At 40.0% G+C, this 22,708-nt stretch overlaps 1 long non-coding RNA gene across 4 annotated transcripts; it reads right to left on the minus strand.

Moving 5' to 3' along the window:
* Positions 1-3,441: 3,441 nt before the first annotated feature.
* LOC133269379 (uncharacterized) lies at positions 3,442-22,705 on the minus strand. Of its 4 annotated transcripts, none has more exons than XR_009743437.1 (5): positions 21,608-22,705; positions 15,871-15,996; positions 15,719-15,779; positions 11,907-12,034; positions 10,260-10,416 (listed from the first exon to the last, which is right to left on the minus strand). It is a non-coding gene; the product is annotated as an uncharacterized LOC133269379 (long non-coding RNA). The 4 variants fall into 4 exon arrangements; XR_009743435.1 differs by lacking the exon at positions 21,608-22,705 and adding an exon at positions 17,678-17,846; XR_009743436.1 differs by lacking the exon at positions 21,608-22,705 and adding an exon at positions 17,669-17,846 and having other exon boundaries at positions 15,871-16,019.
* Between the last annotated feature and the right edge of the window lie 3 nt (positions 22,706-22,708).

Raw genomic sequence — 22,708 nt, forward strand, 5'->3', positions numbered from 1 at the left:
GCCTAGGCAACCGCTGTTCACCCCCCTCCGCCCTCCGCTGTGTGACGGTATCCGTGCGGCCGCACCGCTGCAGGCCGGGATGGCCCCGGCGCGCCGGGCCATGGGGGAGGGGAAGCGCCAGGGCGGGGCGGAAGCCGGTAGCGGCGCTGGGGGAAATAGGGGGAGGGGAGCAGCTGCCCTTGTCCGTGTTGCACGGTGGGCGCCTTCACCGCCCTTCCCCTGCCCGCAGGGGGCGCCGGCAGCGCGGCGGCCCGGGGGAAGCGGGGATCTACGGCTCCTCCAGGCAAGGCCAGGCCGAGCGGAGCGGGGCAGGCTCCCCGCGCTGCCCGCCGTATGGGGAGGCCCCAGGAGGGCTTCGGGTTTCTTGAAGACCGCCCTGGGACGCGGGAGGAGCGGTGGTGCTGTGTCTTCGGGATTCTTGGGCACGGAAAGGTCCTTCTCGTCCCCCCTCTATAGTCCCTATAAAAAAGAGGAGAGAAATCCACCTAGAGTTGCGTCGCCTGGCAGGCGCGGTGTAGGTGTGCTCGGCCAAGGGAGCCTCAAGTTGCTGAGTGAAGGCTCCTTTCCACTTTCTTCCTATCTCAGTATTTTTTACCTCAGTTTAAAATGTGGACATAAGCAGCCAAGTATAGGGAGACAGGTGCAGCAACAGCCAAAGTCGTAAGTCCCCCAAATAATCGAAGTGTTGCTTTACAAGTGCAGTGTCACACACAGTTGCTGCTGAAAAGCGCAGCCCAGAGTCCCTCCACCATCAGCCACGCAGTCCCTTGCTCCCATTTTTCGACATCAGCAGGAATGCCAGCACAGTCAAACTAACCAAAACGCTCATCTGAAATAAAAAGTTCTCTGCATGGCTGGGAGAAATACTGGTGCACAGGAGACGGCAGGAACATGTGGCAGGAGAACTGTGGGATGCCCCCCACCCCCCACTGAGCAATACACGGTGTTAGATTAAATCATCCGCGAAATTGCACCTGAAAGCTGGTGGGTGTCTAGGAACACCATGATTTTAGCAGACATTGCTTATTTGCCTCAGCCCCAGAAAAACTGAGAGGTCACTTTGAGCTGCTTTTGACACTTCTCTCTTTGCCTGCAACTCAGACAGGAATGTGGTTCTTGCCCTGGGATGAAGAAAGCCAACGTGCATGTTCTGCAGCATAGCCAAGGCCCAGAGGATCCCGGGTTCTACACAGGGGCTCCCAAGCTAGTATCATCATATTCTGGCCTGGAGTACCTGCACACACGGTGTACTGTACAGGAAATCCAAAGCATATGGAAGGGCATTGGCTGCATGTGCTCAGCCCAGTTCATCAGTAAGGGAGGAAGGGCAGCTCTGCTCTTGGGGATCCCCAGGAGGACTTTGTAAACCTTGATAAGAATCATAGAATCATAGAATAGTTAGGGTTGGAAAGGACCTCAGAATCATCTAGTTCCAACCCCCCTGCCATGGGCAGGGACACCTCACATATATCTTTGTCTTATTAATATTGTCTTGATAATGAATAACCTGTACAGTTTGCTTGTACAACAGTACCCTCTGAAATGTCCATTTCATTAAAAGCATGTATACACACTACAGACGGTCTACAGCATTATCTGTTTAGGTCCTCCACAGTTGAAGTGTCGAAGCTGGTAGGAACAAGGAAGGAACAAGGCCATTGTGAACTGCGGTTCTGCCAGTCCTGCTCCAGCCACAGAACCTGGAACTGGAGTCAGCATGGACTTGCAGAAGTGGACTTGTGTCCTCTGGTGCCATTATGTTTAGGGCTGGAGTTAGGGATCTGAGTGTCTTCCAGGCTGGAACTCTACCAGAATCGTGCCTCACCTGGAAACCTGGCACATGGGGTGGGAACAGGACAGAGCTTGATCCTGGCCCTGGGAGCTAGGAGTCTTTTTCTGTGCAGCAGATACAGGTAAATTTAGGCCTAGCATTTGGGAAGTGAAGGTCTTCCAAGCTGGGACTCAGCCAGAATCTTGTTCCATCTAGGGAAGTTTTGTTTTGATTTTAAAACCAGGTCAGATCTGTTGTGTAACGCATCCCATAAATGGCTGTACTGGAGTAACCGAGAAGTTGGTATTGCATAGATGTGGGTGGGAGTAAGGGGCAGAACATGAAGGTACATTTTAACTGGTTTTGCTAGTGAACTCCATACAACAGGCCAAAAATAAATATGGCAGCAAGAGACATTACTTTCTAAGAGGTTAGCTTTGGAGAGAAGTAACTGAGATAATAGACTAAAGATGGAGCAAGGAGAAACAACTTGTGATCTGGAAGAAGGGGATTCAAATATTTGTTAATTTCTCCTACTTTGTTCAACATAACAATGTTATTGTATCTTTTTTTTTTTTTTTCCTTAAGGAAGGAACTGTCAAACCAGGAAAGCCTGAGAGTCCTTTTTTTCTTTTTTTAAACTCTATTAAGAAACCACCTAGAGTAGGTCGACAGTATTTCAGAATCACACTTGAAAATAGGAGTTTGCATGCATTCTTTATGACTTAGTAGGCAGGATCCTAAGAAATACTTGTTTTTCTTCTCCTGAGAGATTAACCCCTCAGAAAGCCGAATATGTTGGGCCAAAAGGAACAACAATAAGCAGAAAACTTGAGAGGGAAAAAACCTCCCAAAACCCAAACAAAAAGGCCATAAAAATGAGGAGGAAAGGATACAGTATGGAGTAATAAGATCTAAGAGAAAAAAAAAAAAACACACAACAGTCTAGAGAAATAGAACAGATGTAAAAGAAACAAAAATCAGTATAAAAGTTTTCCTAGTTCAGTAGGTACAAAGTGACCTGATACACAACATTCAAAACATTAAATTACAGTATCTTAATTGAACATAAATTTCCCTTACAGACAACCTCAGTTGACTCTTCTGCCTCTCCTTTCATTGTGACTGTGCTGAGAAACATATTCCTACTGTTTTCCTCTTTTTTTTTTTTTTCATCTGTGCTCTTAAAAAGTAGACTTAGGACCAGTGCAGAAGTGGTTGTAATTGGAACTTAAATAATTCAAGAGCTCCTCAAGGTGCAGGACTGCTCAGAAAGTATACTGTAGAAATTACAGGTTTCTCAGACTGATGGCTATTATTATTATTGGTATTAGGGGGGAAAAAGCACACACTTTGTCATCTAAGGGAAGAATGATACAGATAAATGTAAAGTCAGAAAGAAATACTTGTGTTCCTACTTCTCTTTTATCAAAGAAGTAGACATATCAATACATTAGAGGGGAAAGCTGAAAATTACATAGTATTAGTTTCATCCTTTGAGGCTTCTACCCAGTAAAGATTAGAAAGGAATCACTTGTTAAGTCTGTTTGGGTTTTAACTGTTTTTTAAACTTTTCTTCTGGTAGTGAAAGGATGGACTACTGGTGTGCTAAACATGGCACTTCTTGCATCCACAGTGGCCAGGTCTGCTCATTTATTTGTTGTTTTGTTTGCTGATGATTGTGGGCATAGTCTACAAGCCTGTATATGATGCCAAATTTATCTACCTGGGTTCCAAAATGTTAGAAGCAATAGGTACTTTTGGAACCGTCCTCACTTCCTGTGGAAGATTACTGGGACTTCGTAACTCCTGAGCTAGGAATGTCTACTCACATAACTAGTATTTAAAAATATCTTTTCAGTTATTCAAGCCAGTGTTCTGCCAATCATAGAATTAAAGCAGTATAGTTATGTCAATAGTAATTTTTGCAGCCTTCTGAGTACACACTGTATCAGTAAGACAGTCTCTACCATTTGGGGGATGAAGATGTTTTCTTAATTAAAGGGCTAAATACTTCCCAAGTCTATGGAAGCTGCTCAGTATCTTACCAGCTTGGATCCATCTATCCCTGCTTCAAACTATATATACTGATTTTGTTGTTTCACCCACACAGTTAACTGATAGTGGAGTGCAGTTATGGGTAACATATCCAGTTTTTCCCTTTCCAATGTTCCTACACTGAGTAGAGGGGTCTATTTGCCTCTTTACTGTATGTTCTGGAAGTCTTCATTCTGTGATCCAAACCCTAAAAAGCCCGTGTAGCCATGCAGTTTTGTCTTGGAGTGTGTGCATTTCTGTCACAACTCCAGGCTTCCTTCACACCAGTCATGGGCACTCTGACCTTTCCAGTACTTAGTATTTGTGCTTTGAATAGATGTTTCTGGCTAGATGATGTATTGTGCCAGTAGCAATTCAAATAATTCTTGGTATCCTGCATATCCTCTTTGAAAGTGGCCTTCTTAGGCCAGCAGACCCAGCTTGGAAGATCTTCAGAATATAGAAAAAAGGTGATGATGTCAACTGTTCTGTTAACTTGTGTTTCTCAGGGAAAGCCACCACATAGCTCAGTCCCTGTGGTACTAGGCCACAAACTGAAGTCCCAAAAGAAGTTCTTCTCTCTGGGTTACATCATTAACACTTCAGAGAACACCATGGCAGCACTCAGACAGACTTAATTCTAAATCAAACCATCATCTGGAGTGAGCAGCTTGTGTTTCGCCTGTCAAAAAGGTTCTGCTAAGTAACTAATGTGGTCCATCTCTTTTTAGGCCAGAGAGGTTGCCATGGTAACCTATTCAAATGTAGATAGATATGCTTTTGAGTCATCATCAGAGCCTGGCTTTGATAGTACAAGGTTTGGATTGACAGCCAGTACTGCATATTGTGTAGGTTGGCACGCCTCTGGACCAGAAGGTCCTGGAATTGCTGCTGTTGCTGCCGGATGAGGCTTGCTACGAAAAAAACATGTACAGCTCCCTGCATTTTCTCCGATATTCTCCTCAATGGCAGTCATGTATTCCTTGGTGTTCTCACTCTACAAAGAGGTAGGTTGAAGATCACACTCCTACGTATGACAAGTTCCTCAGTTTAAAAGTCCTTCCCCAAAACAATGGAGTTTTTTTGGGGGAGGAAGCCTCTGGGAAAGAGGCTGTGTTACTTATTTTAGGGGAAACTGTGTTACTTATTTTAGGGGAAATGTATACTTTGAAATAGTATCACAGAAGTCCTTCTGAAACCACTTTCCATGATAAATACATTTGTAGGAAAGCAGTTTCCTGTTAAAATCAGGCATCCTGAAAAATTGCAGTTCTTTAAAACTTTTGCAAAACAAGTGCTACAATGTCAAATGTTTCCCATCTGTGAGCTTCTTTACATCCTCAGTTTCCAACTCCTAGAGGGATCTGGTTTCCCTGTGTTTGAAAAAGATGAAAAAGACATTATGTTAATTTAATAATAAAATTTCACTCACATCCAGAAGGACTAGTACAACACAAGTCATGTCTCTAAAAATTTGTATTTGGTTCTGCTGATTGTAACACAGCTAAGTTGAATTTACGTACACCTGTTCAACGTAAAGCTTTTGCTTCTCTGTAGGAATTCCTGGAAGTCAAAAACTGTCCTCAACCCTGTTATAATCAGGTCCTTCTTTGGCAGCTTCTTTTGAAGCTCACCCAGTGATACAAAATGAAATTTCCTTACTCCAGTTGTGCAGCAGAACCTACCTCTTTGCTGGCTAAAATGGAAACTTTGTTCCTGACGTCAGCAGAAACCTTTATGTGCTCCCTCTAGAGGGATATTTCCTGTGAAGCTCCAACACGTGGTATCTGCAGTATCCAGACTTCACAAATCTGTTCAAGAAAGTTCTTAGAAGTACGTTCTACTAGGTGCCTACATAAGCAAGAAACCTCCTGCTAGCTAAGATTAAGAAATTGTGACAAGTTCTACATTACATTTCTCTAAGCTTGCCACTTAGGGCATTTCATCATACCTAGAAATCATTCTTTGAGCAGCACAAGCAAGAATGCTTGGTTGTCTATCCCTTTTTCCTCCCAGATCCTCTATCTCCTCCCAGTCCAATACATTATTTCAGGTTTTCAGATTCCCTTAGTACCTCAGACACTGAACTACCCCAAAGCTCCAGTATGTGACCCTGCACTATCTGTTGAGCAATTAGAACTGTAAACTGTGATTTATTTGGGGTTACACGTATAGAGCTTGGCCACTTAGCCAACCAAACAGAAGCATTAGCAGTTCAACTTGAAGAGTTCAGCTTTTCCCAAAGTGAGAAATGGTTAACTAATTAACCAGGATCAATTCTCAACCCTGCATCAGTTTTCACAGAACTTCTTTGAACCTCTTTTATTCAAGACCTCCGCCCAAGAAGGGTCTGTCAAATCACAAGGTGGCTGATCATTATTATTAAAAAAAAAAAAATTATGAGAGATGGGTCTAATCAAAAGGCAGTCCACTCAGTCCAATGAAATCAGAATGAAGAGTTTCTTTCCAGTGTGCCTTTACTGTGAGGGTGGTGAGACACCAGAACAGGTTGCCCAGAGAAGCTGAGGCTGTCCCATCCCTGGCAGTGTTCAAGGCCAGGCTGGATGAGGCTTTGAGCATCCTCATCTTGTGGAAGGTGTCCTTGTCTGTGGCAGGGGGTTGGAACTAGATGATCTTAAGGTCCCTTCCAACCCAAACCATTCTATGATTCTATGATATAAACCAAACCAGCTGTGTGTACATTACCTTTATTTCAAACTTGGATCCCTGGCTATCCAGAGTGTTGTGGCCCTTGAGTGTATTCTGTGGCACTGCTAATGTAGGCTAATTGCTATGTGGGCTAGTGCTCCTTTTTTGTAGGGCACACTTTCTAGGGGCCTGCAGCTTCACCTCTGTGAGCTATTCCAAGGAACTGGCAAAGCAGGCAAGGTTGGTGCTGACCTTATGCTGAGAATACCCCTGCCTTATCATGATCACTCCTGCATGCCAGCGGCACAGCCAACCAGGCCTGTGGTATCAAATCCCACAGGGGTAGTCCAGCCAGAATGGAACTACTAAAATAGCATGTCAGCTGCCAGGCAGTGTTTTTCTGCTAGTGCGAGGATATCCCTCAAGTATTCCTGCTATAGGCTCCCCAGGCTGGCTGTAACAGTCTGGGAAGGGCAGAATGCCACAAGCACCTGTGGGGGAAGCAGGTGTGGACACAAATCTGAAACCGGGGTGGGAAGAATAATGTCATATAAACAATTCGGTGCTAGCATGTCAGCCAGCTCACTCTTCCTGTGGTTAAGTCAGGTCCCAGTCCCCTCTAGAGGTGTAACAGGGGGGATGAGTCCAGAAGGTCACTAGATGGTTTGTGGTGAGTTAGGCTGACTTGACTCTGTTGGACCTTCCAGTTTTCCATTCCCATTCTTTTAAAGAGGCTACGGGGCTATCTATGTCCTAGCATCAATGTTAGTGACTTCTACCCCAAAGGGACTCTATTATTAAACTACTTGCCTGCTGAACTCACCTGCTAAGTTAAAAAAAAAAAAAAAAAAAAAAAAAGGTTTGGAGAAGTGTCAGTTCTCAGTTCTCAGGAAATCGGAAAACTTTGTGAGGGGTCCAGACCCTCCCCAGAAGAGTGTTCATTTATTCAGCAGAGATATGTTTGTGAAAAGACCTGACCAAAAATGGCTTGAACCATCCTCAAACCAGTTCAGGAAATCCTGAGCTGGGCCAGATGCTTGTGTTTTGGCAACACTTGCTGGGCAAGAACTGGCCTATAAGCGTTACAGAATAAATAGTTGAATAGTTGCTCTTTATTAGTGGTTTTCCCTTTATGGGAGTGTGTATTGGCATGTGTTGTTGCACTAAGGTCAGTTCCAGGTTTTATATATTGAGTAAATCTGTGGCAACACAAGACACACAGCTAGTACACAAGTGTGCTACAGCTGTCTGAAACTCCTGCAGTCACACTGATTTGTTTAGGATACGTTTACACAATGACAAAGTCGTAACTACAGACTGAATAAACTTGTGGTCAAGTGTTGTCAGTGTCAATGTATTTGGAGATTTTTAAATAAAGTCTTAGATCTAGTTTAAATATAAATGTCTAAAATTTGCATTTTGGCTCTTAAACAGTGGTTTAAGATGCTAAGCATGTTGAGCTATGTTTGACTTTATCCACCACTTCTGTCAGTCACATCAGCTTCTGTTATTTGTATGCAAATACTGTAGACCTCCTTCCGCTTACCTTTTTTCTGCACCGGTATTAATTGTGGAAGCCTTATACAATTATATGATGTATGGAAAAAAGTGTTTTATATTGGGGATGATGGACTATCAATAAGCATTGGTTGCATAAGTGAAGATGAGGTGTGGTGTTTGCTTAAGTGCTGTGAAACTTGATCGTGAGTGGAAGAGAAAAAGGACTTCTGCTTTTCTTTTGTTGCTGGGTTTTATGCATCTGCACTGGTGTTTTTTCATAAACAGTATTTTAAACTTTCACAAAAAATCTGTCATTCACAAGAAATCTGCCACTTTTTACATTGTAGAATGGACTGGGTAAAGGTGGCAAGTCTGTGGAAATGTGAAAGATTTCATTCAGCAGCAGCTGCTCATGAAACTCACTATGCCAGTGGCTGCACAAACCCACTTCTTTGTTCTCTGTTAAGTGCATTGCCCATAAATTCTTTCCCTTCTGGAGAATAAAATTAGCATAACTCCAGATAGCCAATATTTTTATGTGTAGTGCCCATCGAGTTTATGAATGCACAGACTATCATGCTTATGAGTGCACACATCATCGAGTTTATAAGCATTGCACATAACAGTTATGCTCACAGCACATAAAGTTTATCTCTTGGTGTATAAACTCAGTTATGAAAAACAAAACCTGAAAAATTACTTGATTCACATTTTTTTCCTTCACCTTCCAACCTGTATGTCATAGCAGGTCTTTTCACAATGAGGCTCAACTGAATTTTGTATGTATTGACTGAGGATTTTTTTCCCCAGGTATGTGAAATTGGGACTACTGTAGCCAAGTTTCAGGCAGAACATAATTTTTAAGACTTCCAGTTAAAAATTACAACAAAGCTAAAGAATATAGAAAATTCAAAGTGCCTAAAAACTAACTTGTGAATACTCACAGCAGAATCCTACTAACTTCAGAGAAAATCCCAAACATGTTAATTTTTAATTTTTTTAACACAACCTTATCTTTGCTATAGCCAAGATGTGTCTCTAGTAGCGTAAGTATATAAAAAATGACGGTAACATATCTACTCTGACTTGTAAAGTTTATGTGTATCAGTATTGAATGTAAATCCCATATTTCACACTTAGAAGTCTGAATTAATACATTTTCTGAAGAACCAGACTACATCCATTTAATAAAGTAGTAATTACACAGTGCCAATTGTCTACATGGGAAACTAATGATAGAATTATAGAATAGTTAGGGTTGGAAAGGACCTTAAGATCATCTAGTTCCAATCCCCCTTCCATGGGCAGGGACACCTCACACTAAACCATCTCACCCAAGGCTCTGTCCAACCTGTCCTTGAACACCACCATGGATGGAGCATTCACAACTTCACTGGGCAACCCATTCCAGTACCTCACCACCCTTAGAGTAAAGAATTTCTTCCTTATATCCAATCTAAACTTCCCCTGTTTAAGTTTTAACCCGTTACCCCTTGTCCTATCACTACAGTCCCTAATGAAGAGTCCCTCTCCATCACCCCTACAGCACCCCTTCAGATACTGGAAGGCTGCTATGAGGTCTCCACACAGCCTTCTCTTCTCCAGGCTGAACAGCCCTGAAAATGAAAATGTAATGAAAAACAGTGCTCAAATTGTCACAGGTACTTTATACCTGGAATGGACATTTCCTACATGAAACAGAGTACCAAACACTGTGTTACGTAGCTCATCTGCTTTATAACTGCTAACTCTCCCTTCCTGGTACTTAGCTACTCTAAACAATACTCTCATTGCTAGGTTAATGCCAGTGGTCACTGAACAGGGCAGTTCCCCAATACATTGAAAAGCCAGCTCCCCTGATCAAATGGTCAACTAGCTGAAATAAGATGTATTTGAGTTGTGCTATGGGAAGTTATTTACTTTTTATTAAACTAGACAAAGTCCTAATATTACAGAACATCATAGGATGTATCTAAGATGTAAAGCAAGACCTGCCAATCCTAATCCAAAAAGCAAAGCAAAAGCAGTATTTATCAAAAGAAGCCTGATGCCCGAGACTAGTCTTACAGACACTTTTACTGAGGCTGAATTCCTATCTGTACCATCTGACTCTATCATCTCCTTAATCTCAGAGATCTCGTCTCCCCACCCCCCTCCCCATTTGTACATATCTCCTTGCCTGCAGTAACCCTGCTCCTTGTCCTCTCATATTCAGTGAGTTATCTGTCTCCTCAGAACCTCAGCAGCAACAATGCTGAAGAGACAGAAGAGACATTCTCTCCACTGGAGGTGTGGGTGCTGGAGCAAGCAACTTGAATTAGTCCGCTTCTGTATTAGTTGGAGAAGCAGGAACTTTGGAGAAATCATCAAAGTTTCTACTGTGCCTGGGCAACTGTCATTCTTTAGACATCTGTAATTTTGCTTGGAGATGATAATATGAAGGATTGTCCTCTTCTGCCCTGTGGAGAGAATCAAGTTTGTTTCTAATAGGTCTCAAAGTCAGTGTTCAATAAGCCAGGCACAGAATATAATCAACTAATACACATGGTATGTAGTCACCGAGACCAGATTCTCTTGTATGTAGGATGCAGAACCATATTCTACATATGTGGAATGCATCGGGTGTCTTGGACATGCTGTACATGTGTGCACAGTGGTCAGAGCCTCGGGCACTCATAATATGAAATCTGGAGTAAACCTGAAAGGAACAGAACTACTCTGACACCAGGGCAGCACCTATATTGATTAAAATCTGGTTCCAGAGGACTGAGTTTTCAGTTAAAAGTTTAAGGGTTGTACACAGATCTAAAAGAACACATTTCTTCCTAATTTCATCCTGAGAAACAGCTGAAACCTTCCTGGACTTGTTTTTTGTGGCTTTTTTTTTTGGGGGGGGGTGGGAGGGGGTGTTGGTGTGCATTGGGGTTTTTTGTGTCCAGAACATTCAGGCTGAGTTCAGGCTCAGGCAAACATCCAAATAATTTTTATTTGTTTGTTTTCCATTGTTTATAGGCTTGCCAAGCTTTAACTGTCCTGTGTGTTGCATCAGGCTGACACCTCCTCCCCCCTTTATTTTTTTAAAGGGGAAGGAACAGGAAGAATTTGGGGCATTTTAGAAAGAGTAGTATTTTGGTGTTGGAAATTTATAAGCAACTGGAAAAACAAGAGCAAGTTTAAAAGGCTGGAAACATAAGCAGCAAAAATATTTCTAGTTTAGATTTTCACAAGAAAAAACTGTCTTTTTTCATGTTGCTTTCCAGGGTAGTAAAAATCAGTGTGTAATAAATTATGGCACATATACAAAACTCTGCGTCATAATTTTTACACAAACCCCAGATAGCACTAAGCATCATCTACCTCTTAGCCAAAGAGACAACAATATACATTTTTTTTTACAGGCAACAGACACGTGTCACTGTATGGGCTCCACAGAAGAAAAAATTCAGAACTAGGGAAGTTTTCCAAGCATTTGTTGTTCCTTTTCCCAACAGTATCATAAACTACGAAACAGGGCTTTCTGCAACAACTTCCAGTTGCATCTCAAAATTATGACATTGACTTTGCCACTGTTAAGTTCTGAGAGAAAAGGTGTTAAGTCACTGCTTCTTCCAAGCCAACAGAAGCAACTGAGAGATTGAACATGACTCCCACAGTACACCTTCTTTTACATGTTTCATTTTAGGGTTAGAAGAAGAATATTATCTAATTATTTATATTATTTAGAACACTTATTTATAATATATATATTTATATATTGTTTATACTATGTATCCTATACATTAATGATATCCTATTAACAGTATATGGTATTATCTATTGTAAATATAATATTTAAATAAAATTCACCTATTCAAGAATTAACCATATTCCTAGTCAAGTGACAAGGTTTGTGTGTGACACTGATTTTACACACCTGTGATAGAGACTGCAATTAAGTTCTGGAGTTTACATACCACTGATGGAGTCACTATCCCTTCCTAGATGTCTGATCTTCTAAATGTGGTCATCTTTCCAGTGCCCTGCTAGTGTAGGGAAGACACAGGGCCTGGACCTGCCACCTCCAAAATGGCACAGCATCTGCAACAGAAATGTCAGTGGCAGAATGAATAGTTAGAAGCAAATTTAAGGCCATTACTAAGGGTGTAAGGTAACTTTGTGAGGAGCATAATCAGCACTACAGCAGCTTGATATTCATATAGGACTGTAAACGATTTTAGCTATATATAACCTAGAATGAGTAGTGTTTCTTGCTGCATCAATACAGATATTTCAGTTTTAAATATCTCCAGCATCAAAATAAAGATTTATTTTCTTCAGACTTAGATTGTTTTCCTTAATGGTGCCACAAGCCAAATTTCATCTTTTCCATCATGATTGTGTGACATTTCAAATGGTGACTAACAGAAAATGTATTTTCCTTATGCTATATAAGTAAAAAATAACTGATTTTGCTTAAGTTTCCCAGTAACTCTCTAGTTGAAACAAAGCATACAAAGCTCCAGTGCAAAAGGATTTTTAATGAAGAAGAAGAGAAAGTAGAAAGGATAATCAACCTTAGCTAATACAGTTCAATGCAGCAAGCATTATAATCTGGTGAATGTGCAACAGCTGATGAGCAAAGATGAGCATCTTTGATACAGTCTGTTTTCAGGTTACCTTTATGCAAATGAATAAAAAAGGTTTCAATTCAAGCTGCATTGAGGTAATATGTCCTACCATACACGCGTAAGGAGAGAAGTTGTGAGCATACAACCACAAAGGGGGAAATTACACTGGCTTCTTCTCATGATACAGTCATGCTCCCTCTTGCATTCTTACCTCCCACATTTGCACTCTTGTCTTTTCTGTTTCTCAAAATGGCAGTGGCCACCTTAAAACCAAAACAAAACAAAACAAAAAAGTATTTTTGACAATTCATGAAGATTTTCCTTTTATTTTTGGAGAAGGATCTTGAGGTGCCTCTTTTTACACAAGGAGGTATCCTTTTTTCCACCATGTGCTCGCTCTTTCTTTTCTTGCTTTCTAAGTTAATTTTCTCCCTCTGCTCAGTGATACACCTTTGTAGCTAGCAGCTGTCCCAGTCGTCACCAGCAGAACACTCAGACACCAGCATGCCTTCCCTGCAGAGGGCTGCTGTGAGGTGTTTACACATGGGTGACCTACTTCAATGTGTAACTGGTTTTGACACTACTTTCCAGCTATATGGATTAAGATTTTTAATTCCTGAAGACATCAGTGTTTCTCCCAACCTTTTATGACTCTGATTATAGTAAAATAAAATCCACCACGGAGTGTGTCCAAAGGAGGGCGATGAAGATGTTGAAAGGTCTTGAGGGCAAGACTTACAATGAGCAGCTGAGGTCACTTGGCTTGTTCATCTTTGAGAAAGCTCAGAGGTGCACTCAACAGTCCACAACTTCCTCTAGGGGGGGCAGTGGAAGGGGAGGAGGTGCTGATCGCCTCTCCACGGTGACCAGCGATAGAACACAAGGAAATGGAATGAAGCTGTGTCAGGGGAAGTTCAGACTGGACATGAGGAAAAGGTTCTTCACTGAGAGGATGGTCAGTCACTGGAACAGGCTGCCCGCAAAAGCAATTATAGCACCAATCGTGTCAGAGTTCAAGGAGCACCTGGATGATACTTCTAGTCACATGGTTTAGTTTTCGGTAGTCCTGCAAGGAGCAGGTAGTTGGACTCCATGATCCATATGGGTCCCTTACAACTTGAGATATTCTACGGTTCTGTGATAATGTTAAACTTCATGGTTTCTTAATCTTCTCTTTTCTATAGTATTTGCCTGACAAACTGCAATATTTGGAACTTCAAACTCATCTAATTTGGTATCTGGTTTCCAGCAGCAGCCAATAAAGGATGCCCAAGGAAGAGCTTACAAACAAAGTAAGCATGTTATCTTCAAGCATTACCAGTGTCCAGTAATCCGTGGTTTGGAGGTTTCTACAATGTGGATAGTGCGGGATGTTTTCTTATTTAACAGTCCTTATATTTAATGGACTTTTCTTCTGTTAATTTGCCAGTTGGGTTTATCTCCTAAACCCTTTGCATCTTGCAGCAACATACAGTATCTTGCAGCAAAGATTGCCTCTGCTTACAATCATGTAGAGAACACAACTTTTTTGTTTCGAACATGCCTCCTACCAGCTCCATTAATATTCTTAGTACTCATGTTGCAAAACAACACTAAGTGTCTCCATCTTCATCTGTTCTCTGCCACTGGTGATTTTGTAGACCTCTGTTGTATCTCCCCATAGTCATCTGTTTTTTTCAGTGTTAACAGCCCATAGGTATACCTCATACAGAACCATTCTGTTTTCTCTGATTATCCTTGTTAAATCTTTTCTGAATCACTCCTAGTTCTATTATGCTTTTTTTTGAGATGTGAAGGAAAGAACTGTACATACTATTTAATATGCAGAGAACTATGGATTGATACTGGGGTGGATGTGCTACAATGTTCTAGTTTGTTCTGTTCCACTTTTAATAATTTCCAGTATTTGATTTGCTTTTCTCAGTAAAAGGGAATATTGTGCTGATATTTTCATAGAAATATTCATTAAAACCCAAGGATCTCATTTCTGAGTGGAAAATCAGCTTACAGCCCATCCTTGTATATATAATTTATTTCCCTTGTGCACTACTTTACACAACTGTATCAAATTTTATCTGCTATTTTATTATCCAGTCACTCAGCCTTGTAAGGTGTCTTTAGTTCTTCACAATCACCCTTTCAACTGCATCACAATTTGTCCTCTACCTTTCCTTTACCTGAATAGCTTAATATCATTAGCAATCTGTGATATTTCACTGCTCACCCTCTTTTTCTAGATCATTTATGAGTACATTAAGCAGCACAAGTCACAGCACAGGTCCCTGCAGACTCTTCTTGTGATCTCCCTCTATGAAAACTGACCTTTTATTTCTGTTTTACTTCTGTTTCCTGTCATTTAGCCATTTTTTGATCCATTCCTCTTGCTGCTTCTTGTTGCATAAAGATGCATTTTTTATTTATTTATTTTTTTAATGATGCTTTGTCTGGGAACCTCATTGTCCCTACAAATCCTGGTAACTATTAGATCTGACATCTCCCTTGTCCACATAGATCTGTAATCCTTGATATAATGCAACAAAAGCTATATTGTCATATTTATTATGCGTACAGTGATTCTGCTCTGTAGGACAGATATTACTTACTCAGCATAGACAACGCAACAGGCTCACTTGTGTGTAGTTGCCTGGGTCTTTGTGTTTGCCTTTGCCACCTGGTTAGCAGGGAAAGGCGACACACTGCAGTTAGTAAGTCAGCTCTTTGATACTTGAGTTTTCTTAGAACTCCTAGATGTAGTCCACCTGGTCTCTATGATGTCTTGCTTATTTTATCTGCCTTGCAGTTATGTTTGAGACAGATATGCTAAATGCCCCATAATGCCAAGTTCCAGCTGTTGCACTGTGAACACAGATGCAAGAACTTGAATGTAGTCTTCTCTTATGGTCTTGCTTTCTCTGAGTGTTCCTTTTACACCTTGACGATCTACAGGGCCTACCCACTCTTTGGCAAGGCTTCTGTTCCTGATACTGCTTGGGTTTTGGTTTGATTTTGGTTGGGCTTTTTCTCATGCCTTGGCAAGTCAGTCCTCAAGCTCAGTTGTGATCTGCCTATCATGTTAAGGCAACAGAATTTATGAACTCACAGGTTTTCTGCATTTCCAAAAGTTTCCGGAAGACATCTTCTCCCGTCTACTAACTTTCTTTACCTTGTTTAAGCATACTGGCTTCCTCTTCTTCTGTGCCTTTCTTTATAATGTTCTGAGAAGCTGGAGTAGCCGCTTATTAGCAAGAGGATGTAAACTAGGTTTCTCTTAAATACCAGAGAATAGGCCTAAAGGCCAGAATTCACCTTGCAGAAGAGTTACTCTCCATCTTTCTGCCAACAGAAATTTTCTTCTCCATAATTATAGGACTCTTTCTCCTCTGACATTCCTAGTCAATGCCAAGGCCTCTCAACCAGCAGCTGAGGATTTCTCTGCAATGTTGAGAGATCTAAAACTGGAAAATAGAGTGGTTTTTAAAGAAGAATCTTATCCATATACTTGCTTTATTGCCTGTGAAAATTATTGGCTAACTTTACTGTGTACATGTGCGTGTGTCTATATGAAAGTTAAAAATGTCCATACTGTTCCTTACCCTATTTTAAAATACTGCCATACAAACATTAAAAATGCATAGTGTCACTCAGCATTTTCCGATGGTATCTTTTAGCCACCGTATATAAAATACGCCAAGAAAAAAGCTATTTTGAGGAACAAGCTACCTGGTTTTGCTTTTATGTGACAAGAAAACTGAAACCGATCTGTGTACTATCTCAGCTAGCTCCCCAGTCCAACAGTCAGGATAGTGAGGTTGTAAATATCCAGTCATTAACAAACCTTAAATTGCATGCCCACTTACATACTCCTTACAACTAGCAGAAAGAAACAACAGTGGATAAAAACTAATCCATAAATTGTAATTTTAGATATGGAGGTTTAACAGCTATTTATATCACATTACAATGTAAACACCTGAGAATACTGATATCAGGTTCTGATGTTTTTTTCCAGTCCAAAATCAATATTTAATAAAAAATAAAGAGTTCTGTTACATTAAAGTCTCCTTTGAGGCCACTACAAAACAGCTATGCAAAGCTGATTGATTATAAAAGCTGATGTAAAATGTGCAATTTATATTGCATTATTAGCAAGCACATATGCTCATTTCCTGAGAAAATACAGCAATTTCTGTTCCTTTAAGTGGTTGCTCTGACCCAAGTACTGGGCTTGATGACCAAAGGAATAAAAAAGTTACCGAGATCAAACTAGTGGGTTGATTGACCCAAGATTTTGTTATCTACATAAGACTTGTCATATGGAATATCCTGCTCCCAGATAAATTTTGGGGAAGATTTTCTGTTGAATATAATCTTGGATACATTCAGTATCTATATAAATATCAAATTATTTTTCAAGTCCTATCAGCATTCAGAAAGTTAATTTTACACATTTATCATGTGTGACTTAAATATTATTTTAACTTTTTTTTTTTTTTTTTTAACACTGACTACTTCAATTTATTGCTGCTGGCAGAAGTTTCAGTAGGAGAGTGCAACTTTCTACTGCGTTTACATATTTCTACCATGCTATAGTCTATCTGGCAACTTAACAAACAGTTCCTTTGCACACAGAAGTCTGCAAATTTTACTATTTTGTTAAGAATTTCTTTTTCCACATTTTTAAAGATATCAACTTGCACATTATCAAACACAATCAATCCCACAACACCCAGTATCAACTTTTTGCACTACAAAAAGTCACCATTTATTTCCATGGGTTGTTTTCCAATCCTTAAGTATTTCTTTTTCAGGATAAGGCCTCACCTGACACTATTTTATTTTCCTGACAGACTATTTCAGTAATTTTTTAAATGTCTGTATCACATGTTTTGTTTCATCTACTGTTGGTTGTCAGCCCCTGCATATGTCATATTATTTTTTCGTATTTGCTAATTCTTTTGAGAGGGGAGTAAAGCTCAGTGTAATTTTCAGTAATTTCAAGCCCTTTTTAAACTATCTAATGACATTTATTCTAAGGTAATTCCTTTAAAAAATGTGCATGGCAAATGAGTTAGTTCATTCTTCAATACCTTTGAAATTCCTTGACTAGTATTACCTCATTTATGGAATTATATGCATTTAGTTTCTTGCCTTCCTATCACCATTTCCTGCTTTTTTCAACACCTCAGCTTCCAGCACTGCTTTGTTGCCTGGCACAATAAAATTAGGTATCTATCTTGACATTTCCTGTAACACATCAGTTTGCAGTGGTTTTACTCTCTTCAGAAGAGTCCTCATCATGGTGCCACTGAAGTTAACACAAAAAACTCTATAGGTTTCAGTATCTCGGAATCTAGTCCTTGTTCTTTTCACTTTCTAGTGGCTGAATATGGTCCTTAATTAACATGGACAAAGAATGCACATCAGCATTCTTCTACTCTACTTAGGTCTCTTGTTTCCAAGCCTTTAAGCATTTACTTTCATTCTACCTCTACCTCTCAATTTTAACATGCTGTACTGTTTGGCTTTTTTTTAGACCTTTTATATGGACTTTTCCTCAGCTTAGTTTCATCTTGACTAGCTCTTTCCACATTCACATTTGAACAAATAGGTGTATTTTGTTGCCTTCTGTAGCCTTTTCTTGTTTCTATATATGATATGCATAGTTCTTTTAAGTCTGATATACTTTAAAGGGTAAGTTTTAATGAAAAAGAATTTTCCGTGCAATGGGAAATGTTTTAGAAAACATTAATAAGATTTAACATGTACATAGTCCCTGTATGTGGTACACAGATTTTAATTTCATTATCTTCCTTATTTCTGATGCATTCAGAAACACTACCACTTATGTGTCACAGTGCTGGGATTTGGTATGATTTCTCCACCAAAGATAATGAATTTCAATATGCTTCCTGTTGTTTAGTGTATCAATTACAGTTATTTCTTCAGCTAACTCCTTTTTTAGTTAGGAATAAAGAATAGCTTTTCCATTCATGTGCGCTAAAAACAATCTTCAGTTTATCAAACATATATAACATTATAAAAACCATGTAGTGCTCTCTGAACTTGTCCAATAACGAACAGTATTCGGAATTACTGTTTTATTAGACTTTATTAGACTTAATAATCTCTGATCTCTTTCAGTAGTATATACTCCATATATATATACATACTTGTCTGATGGCAAATAGTGAACTTTCAAGTACATTTCTATTGTGACTCTCTATTACCTGTACAACTTCTCCCATTGGATTCCTGAAGTATACCATTGTTGTCTAAGCAAAGATTTCAAAACTATTAAAAAAAAGCAGAAACCCCTATGTTTCAGCTTCCCTATGGACATTTACCCAAATTGCACAGACTAAATTTTGCTTGTTTCAAGTTATGAATGCTATCATTCTACACCACTTAGTGTGTACATTCATATCTGGGTTGAGGCAAATATAGAAGCCTGATTATTCTGAACAATTTAAAAGTATTTATTAAAATTATGTCCCAAAGGAGATCAGTTTCATGCATAAAACAAATGTATGTATCTCTCCACTGAAGTTAATATGATTTTTCCATTTAGTTTCAGTTCAGGTTTATGTTACCTGAGTTTCCTAGTTCAGTTCTGGTTCAGGCTCAGCAAAACTCAAAACCCACTGAAGTTCAAAGTTTGGGTTTGGTTAACTTCACCAGCAGTATCACATCCAAGATGAATTCAAGCAAAGTATGTAGTCTAGTTCTTTGTGATAAATTCAGGAAAAAACAGAATATATTTATTTAATCTTATTCTCACAGCTGAATACAGCACTGCATGAATTAACAACAGCAGTTATAGAAATGAAGTAATAAAGGGCTGTCATATCAAAGTAGCTAGTGCATTTCTAAATTAATTCAGACCTCCCAAGTAAAACTATGTTAAAGAAAACCAACACCCCCAAAATAATGAAAAAATTAAAAATTATTAAAAAAAAAAAAGAAAAAAGGGGGAAATAAAAGAACTACTTCAAGGGAGGGAAATATTCAGTATGATCTTGTCATTAAAAATGCATATACAGTGAGAACACCTGAGGACTGCAGAATAACCCTACCATAATTACCTAACCTGTGATTCCTCAACTTGGGAATCTAACTAGCACCTCCAAATTCCTAAAAGCTGAAGAAACCAATAAAAATACCTTCAAAACTCTGCTACATGGCACAGCAGTGATCCACATGCACATAATCTGTTGGGAATATAATCTTCATCACAAACCACTGCTGCTTGAATTGCCCTGTAGCAATCCAACCAGATGAGCTGCCTTCCCACCTCCAGCCCACAGGCACCAATATTCCCCTGAGATGCCCCTTAATCCCTTTTCCCTTTTCATTCCTTCTGCATTTCCAGCCTGGAGCATGGCTGGGGCAAACAAAACACAGTTGCATCTTCCTGAAGGCCCTCCCAAACACTGGTCAAATGAAGCCTAAAAATTTTCAGTCTCTCCATTTGTCCATATTTGGAGTGGATTTTTCAAGTGGACAGAAGCAGCACGCTCGTGACAATGAGAGAACTCGGTGCCAAAATTCAAGACTTTGCTCTGAAGCTTGAACTGTTTAACTTATTTTGCTGAAATCTTTCAAAATAATTCAGCATGAGGTGGATACTCAGTAAAGAAGATTTGTAACTTGGATCAATCTGAATAAATCAGTTCCTAAAGAAATCACTTCTAGTTAGGCCTGAAACTAGTAATAGGACAGAAAAAAATAATACAAGATATGGTCACTAGATGACTCATGATCTTCCCCTCAAAGAGTTAGATTTTACTCTAGTAAACTTTTTTTTTTTTCTTGTGATAAAAATGGTCAAAAGGGGAAGGGATGATGATGATAAAGGAACAATAAAAATTGGTGTCAGATTTTGTCAAGCTGAATTGATGAGGTTGGTATGCGGCTTGGGCATCTCTTAGTCACTGTAACTAGTATCAGCTTGGTCCACGCATTTAGAAACATTGCTGGCCACATCTGCAAATCTCATTGTTTTGGCCAACAGCCTTAATAGTCCACCAGAACATACCTTGCATTGGCGGTCATAGTCATGAGGGAAATAACCAATGCTGGCAAAGAAATGCACTATGAGTATTTAACTGTCAATAGAGAGAATGTATTTGGATGCCGCAGTCCTTGGGAGCCAGGGAGCTCCGGAGTAGTTTGTTTGTGATGATCTATGTTGCTAGGCAGATGGGCAGCTACAGCTTGTACCAATAGGAGCTTTTTCTGGACATGAGACTTCAGTTCCTAGAAATGAGTAACTGAAGTACCTTTAAAAAGAATGATAAACACTTGATTGTGAAAAATAGTTTTCTGAAGGCAACTATACTGCTTAGGCTGGTATTTTTCTATTTCTAGTTCTCCTTTGTCAGGGTAAAAAATAAAAATAATAAAAAAAAATCCCTCTTTACCTGCCTCACAGTAACCAGTACCTAGCTATATGAGGCATGCTTTGATTACTGACATTCAGTAAGCAAAGTTAAGTGCTCCTTTCTCTTTACACTGACCACTTTCATTCTCTCTTCTCTGAAACTAACACTCAGGAATGACTCACATCTCTCACTTCTTTCCCCAAAACAAAAGATGCTCCTAATTATGAGAGTATGCACTGTTTTTTTTTGTCAAGCTTTCCATAAGCACTCAAACAGGAAGAAGGCATAGTGATGAGGTGGTCTTCAGTACTGAAGTGTGCATAGGGGTGAAGAGCAATAGGACAGAACCATCTTCTTGGCTTCATGTAGCTGAGAGGACAGAACGCAGACACCAGACTGCTTCATGTAAGCTGTGAGCTCTTCCCTCCTGTTGCTTCAGGAGCTCCTCCATGCTCAGGAATGGTCTCTGCATGCTGTTGCTAGTGTGGTACTCCCACTACTGACAGGGGCTGAGGATTGTTTTTTTTTACCATATGAAGCTTAAGAAAATGTATCTTTAGATTGCTACTTCTAAATACCAATCTTGAAAAAGCACAGTTATTTATAAAGAACAGAGAACAGCTTCTTCATTCTCCAGTTTCTTCTAGGTGCATTTGCATTACCTGCATTCATGGAGAACAGTGATAAACATGCCAGGGGACGTCCTCAAACTCCAGTCAAGAGACCCAGCTCCAGCAATCAGGCTTCAAAAATCCGTAATGCCACCAATGAAGAGTTCCATGAGTGCCTATCTTAGGCCACCTCTTTGGAATTCTTGGAAGACAGCATTCCAGAAATCTGTTTTGACCCTTCAGCTGTACATTTCATACACATTTGTTAGAGTAGAGCCAGTTTACAGTAACTGTACTGTCCACTTCCACTTTCTCTTTATTCTGGCTTTCAGTGGTTCCATTATTTTGATTGCTAGTACTCAAACCCCAAAAATATATCACAATCCTCTGCTCCTCCACCAAACTATAGTTTAAGAACGAATTAGCAAACTCTTGCCTTTTAAAATTAGGCAAGGATGGTGCTGTAGACTGACATTTACTTGTGCTTCTAATATCTCAATTAAATGGCTGCATTTTCAACACAGTAAGAATAATGACTTTAGAAAAGCATTAAAATTCATAGCTAGGTTCATGCTTTATAGATTTCCTTTGGGACTTGAGATACCGTTGATGTGTAATTTCTGGTCCCACTGAAATCACAGGAACTACATATCCATGGCACACATCTGTAAAGAGACTGAAGCATTTCTCTCAGTACTAAAACTTGACCACGTACATCAACTGTTCACCTGCAACATTTTCCAGACCATCTATTTCTTTGCTTCTGGCTTTTAAGACAAATTTTCACACCGTGTATTTTATTATAAGGCATTGCCTTCTGAAATGTATCCAACAACTTGCCAACAACTTTGAGAGAGCTGAAATGTATTTTGAAACTCAATATACTGAATCATATGTGTAATTATAACAGCGACAAATTCAGTCCTCGTATGCACAGGCTCGTGTGACTGTAAGGCACACATAAGACTAACCCCGTCAGTGTAGGCAAAAGTATAAAGACTGCGGACTCTTCCCTTATCTCCCATTGTTACCGCGCTGGTTAGAATACAGCCCCCACGCGCTACCACAGCACGGCAGCGGAGAGGCCGAGGGAGCCCACCACGAACACCAGCCGCGATACAAGATCGCCTGACCAGGCAACCTCGCCAACTG

The sequence above is a fragment of the Pezoporus flaviventris genome, unplaced genomic scaffold (genome assembly GCF_033815535.1).
Source record: "Pezoporus flaviventris isolate CSIRO_AGI_PZ_B2104156 unplaced genomic scaffold, CSIRO_AGI_Pfla_v1 ptg000015l, whole genome shotgun sequence".
Lineage (NCBI taxonomy): Eukaryota > Metazoa > Chordata > Aves > Psittaciformes > Psittacidae > Pezoporus > Pezoporus flaviventris.